This window comes from Fukomys damarensis, unplaced genomic scaffold (assembly GCF_012274545.1).
Source record: "Fukomys damarensis isolate Sample0158 unplaced genomic scaffold, DMR_v1.0_HiC HiC_scaffold_9, whole genome shotgun sequence".
In the NCBI taxonomy this organism is placed as follows: domain Eukaryota; kingdom Metazoa; phylum Chordata; class Mammalia; order Rodentia; family Bathyergidae; genus Fukomys; species Fukomys damarensis.
This window is the reverse complement of record NW_022900921.1, coordinates 34,828,425-34,833,184: the sequence shown is the minus strand read 5'-3', so window position 1 is coordinate 34,833,184 and position 4,760 is coordinate 34,828,425. Positions and strand designations below refer to the sequence as shown.

Sequence of the window (4,760 nt, the reverse complement as noted above, 5' to 3'; positions counted from 1 at the left end):
CTCGTCCTCACTCTCCGGCCAGCAGGGAGCAGAGTGGGCCCGAGAGGGTGGGATTCTTGGAGCGCTCCCTTCTGGTGTGGACCGCCGGGGAAGGGGTTCTGCCCTTGAGAGCTGGGGGCTGGGTAGAACCCCGCTGTTTTCGTCCTGCCTTAGGTTTGGGTTCTGGGATGGAGGAAAGGCACCCACGGAAACCTTGGGGAGAAGAGAATCTTTTGTTGTCGGTGGGTATCTAGGCTGGGTCCCCCGGAGTGCAGGAAACTTGTAATGGCCCTGGCACCCGCGCCTTCCTCTTGGTGAGATCTCTGCTACAGTGGCCACTGGCATCGGAGGTTCCGGGCTTTGTTTGCTCGCATAAGCACCCAGGAGCGGCCACTCGGCATCTCGCGGTGCCCCGGCTCTCAGTCCTGTCCCCACATCAATTCTCGGCCCAGTGGCAGGTTCCCTGTCCGATGCGCCAGGCTCAAGCCCCGAGACCTCCCCGTTGGGCTGGCTCCTGCTGAGCCTCCTGCAAGCTTTTGTGAGTCCCTCTTTGGAAAGAGGGGTCCCGGGAGGAAGGGTGGGGAAACCTGATATGAGGGAGCCCCGGGCTTGCCATTCAGGCGGAGACGCTTCCCCAGCACCAAGTAGAAGGTGTCCGGCTCCTCCACACGCCCGGGAGCTGCCTCTTCAGCGGAGCAGTGCCCACCCTGCCTGACCCTATTAGGTCGCGTAGTGTCTCTGCTCTTGGTTCTCCACTGTGGGAGACCTTACAGACTGGATCCTAGCACCACCCCCACCCCCCCGACCCCGAGCGGCACAAGGCGAGCCAGGGGTCTTTTCCGGACTTCAGGCTGCCGGGAAAGGAACCCAACCCCAACATCTTTTCCGCTCACTCGCGCCCTGCTCCCGGCGCCTCCTCCCCTTACAGCGCGGGTTACTGAGCGAGGCTGTTTTGGAAAGTTTCTCCGAGGGCGGCGGCAAGACCGGATTGGAGCTCAGCGTGCTCAGTCCGCGGCAAACCGGACCTCAGTGGATTGTGCGTACAGCCAGGATGTAGCCGGATGCGGGTGTCGGCCCGCTGAAGAGGCGCCTCGTGGCTCCGCGCTACCTGCTGGACCAGTCTCTCAAGCAGTGGGGGAAGGGTTAATGGGGTGAGTGTAGGGCAGATCTTGGGATGCCGGTGTGACATGGTGACACGGCCGGAGCGAGAATCTATGGGACCCAGGCCCGGTTTTTGCTGGCTTGCAACTGTCCAGCTGACAGTGTCGCATTCTGAGCCTCCTGCACCCCCGCGCGCGGTGTTCCTTCGGGAATGTCCAGGGAGCCAGGTGAGCGGGACCCTGGGAGGAACGAGAGACCAAAGGTGCTGCCTTCTTACCAGGGCCCGCCTTTTCGGGGGCAGCCTCCAGCCTGTGTGGCACCGGGCAGCCCTGCGGCCGGCGCTCATCCCTTCTCTTGGAGTGCGATGGCCAAGTACTGCCACAGAGGGAGCGCTCCTTGTTTACCCTTCCTGGAAATCGAGCGGCTTGCTACTCGTGAACGGTTTAACACATGAGGCGCTTGAGGACGCAGACCCAGAGCACACTCTCACATTCCCTCACAGGCGCAACTTTCTTTGCTTCGAGTCTGAAAAGCCATTTAACCTAGATGCGGTATTGTGCGGGCAGGTATCCGAAAAGCTGTTTAATGTCCCCCAGTGCTGGTTTTCAAGCCTTTCCTGGGTTTCCAGTTCCTATGCCTTGCTTTTCTCTAACCCTGATAGTTGACGGGGTTTTTTTCCCTGGTGTACATACATTTTGGGCATCAGGTCCACCGTCTGCTACTGTGGATCGCAGGGGCAAGATTATTGGTTCAAAGTGCATTAATCTTTTTGCTTTCCCCCAGAGATAAAGATGCTTGTGTTCCATTCTGAATCAAAATACTCTACACATTTTTTAAACACCTTGCCAAGATGTCAAAGATCAAGAAAGGGAAGCGTTTTATATAATTTTTTAAAAATCGTGTTTAGTCATTTACAGTAAGCTTTGATTGAACTACAGCCGGCACCAAAGTTAATTATTAACCTAAGCTTAAATACAGTTCCAGAACTTGTGTCTCCACCTATTAACCTGAGCTATCTTTTAAAAAGTAATTGCACTAGCTGTTTGCATTTGGTTTACCCATTCTTGTTTATATGGTAATTTATTAGAATCTTGAGTAACCCCTATTCTCTGTTCATACTTTGGTTTTAGATATTTTTGAATGAGGCATTTTCCAAACCATCCACAGCCAAAAAAGAATGAGCAGTGGATTTAACATCTTAATTTTGTTTTATGAATTTTTTATCATGAGGTAAAGAAGCGTTCTAGTTTGCTTCTTCTTTGATGTTTAAGGGTGCCAGTCTTTCCAATGTGTTACGTTTTGCAGCTATCATCCTTTAAAAATGTGCCATGTTCTCAATACTATCTATAATCTACATATGTAAGTGTTAAGCAGACACCACAAGTCATCATCTTGGTAAAAATTAATAAGACCTGGTAAAAGAGAACTCAGGTAAACATTGCATGAATAAATAAATGAATGAATGAAATAGTCACATCTGGTTCACATCTCTCCACTTAGAGCATACTTATTTTTTTCCTATGTGAAAAATGTCTACACCTTCAATTGATTATCACAGTGTGGTAATCAGTACCACATTTTGCACACAAATGCACACTCCTCAATTTCTTTCAAAATTCAGTGCTTTTCTGACTTAATAGAAAAGTATTATTAGAAAAAACATTATAAAAAACAGCATTTGCATTGCTGAGTAGTCTAACAAAGTAGTGAAGTTGTATGTATTGAATCAGGATAACAAGGATTAGGAAGACTTATTTTTGTTGAATAAAAACGTCTCAATTAAGAACGTGTAAATTTAAAGTAAATATTCATGCTTTAAAAGTAAATGGGTTTTTGTATTCTCATATGAAGTGGAGAAAAATGCTGTTTTGAACAAAGGGGTAAGTTAGATTGTTTACTATGTATTTAGGGATTTGGCTTTCTCACAGCAGGATAAAATAGTGATGATGACACAAAAAGTTTTCTTAGTTGCCAAGAGCTGATATATTCTTCCATCTTATTATTTGCAGGAAGGAATCACAGAACAAGCTAAATTAATTGCAAATGCTTTAGTTAGGCATCTGCCACTTCCTTCCATGTGAAGCCATCTTCATTGCCCCCCTAGGATTAGACAGTTTATTGTCCTGCTCCTGGAATGGGTGTTGCTTAACATATTTATGTGAGAGCCCTGTGTTATGGCACTACATTGATGGGTGCCAGGTGAGGTGGCACCTTGAAGTATTTGGCCAAGGCTTCTCTTCTAGGTGCCCCTACTCTCTTGGGGTGCCCTGGAGCCAGGTTGTCTTTGAGATATTTCTATTTCACAGTGAAGGCGTTTCCCATCTGCCTTAAAACGTGCTGCAAGAGCAACTGAGCTATTCTCTGCTGGCAACCACATGGCCGCCTCTTGGGGATATGGTAAGGTAGGGAAGGGAGGCATTTAATCCCTTTGAAATGGGCAAATAATATGTCATACCCACAAACCTCATGGGGAAAAGGGAGCTCAGGACTACTTAGCAAGGGACTATTACAGCATAGTATATACACAAATATTTCTTGCTTTGTGAAACAGATGAGGACTTGGAAAACTTTATTAGAATAATTCTAATTACTGTAATGTCAAGTGTCATATTCAACTACCTACAGTATTTTGGACCTGGCAGATAGCCAGTGCTCCCTGGGCAGATAGCTCCTCTTCAATATAAAAGGCAGCTAAACTTAATATCTTCAGAAAACCAAATTCCCTCTCCTCCTCTCTGAAGTTTGCTTTTCTTATAATCTCCATCATGAAAATTCCATTATTTGAATTACCTGTGACCCTTCTCTCTGCAGTGCTGTGGGCTGCACCTTCAAGGTACATGCAGACTTCCCCCAAATCTCTCACCTTGGTGGCCCACACATTAGCCAAGCCATTGGCCTTTTCCTCTGGGCATTTTCACCATCCTCCCAGCTCATGGCCCTGCTTCTGCTCTTGCCCACTGCTGACTTGTCTCAACACAGCAGTTGTTTTGTTCTTGTTCTTCTTCTTCTTATTATTTGTAGTAGTAGTACCAGGGATTGAACTCTGGACCTTGCACTTGTGAGGCAGGAGGTGGAACCACTGAGCTAAATCTCTGGCCCTGTTTTTGTTATTTTAAAACTAAGCTAGATCAGTTAACTTCTCTATACAGGTACTTTACTGTCTTATTCTGGTAAAAGCCCAAGACCTTACTGTGGCCTCTGCACTCAGGCCCCTCCTGACTTCCTCCTGTCCTGTGGTTACTTCTGTACACCAGGCTTGCTCTCCTTTAGGGTCCTTTGCAGTGTCTTTGCACAGGCTTATCGTGGCATGAAATGACTCTCCCCAGATAGCTGTGTGACTGGCTCCTCACATCCTTTAGATTTCTGCACAAATGTCACTTCCTTAGCGAAGGCTCTTCTGGTCATCGTATTCACCTCCTCCCTTTTCCCTAATGCTTCCTGCCCCATTGCAGGCCTCATTTCATTCCTTTGCACTTTTTTCCATCTGACTGACTATATGTAGTCCTTGTTTATTTTCTGTCCTCCTCCAGAACATAATGCTACAAAGATAGACATTTTTGTGTTTTAGTCCCTGCTCTACCTCTAGCCCCTAAAATAGGAAGTACTTGTTGAATAAATAAAAGGTAAATAATTTTAATCTCTTTTGGGCCCTGTTTTTTTTTTTTTTTTTTTTTTTTTTT

General features: G+C 46.9%; 1 protein-coding gene across 3 annotated transcripts in view; it reads left to right on the top strand.

Annotated features, from left to right (window-relative positions):
- The window catches only part of Sema6a (semaphorin 6A), a 136,808-nt gene that overhangs the window by 843 nt on the left and 131,205 nt on the right, over positions 1-4,760 (top strand). The gene's annotated exons all lie outside the window — the stretch shown is intronic.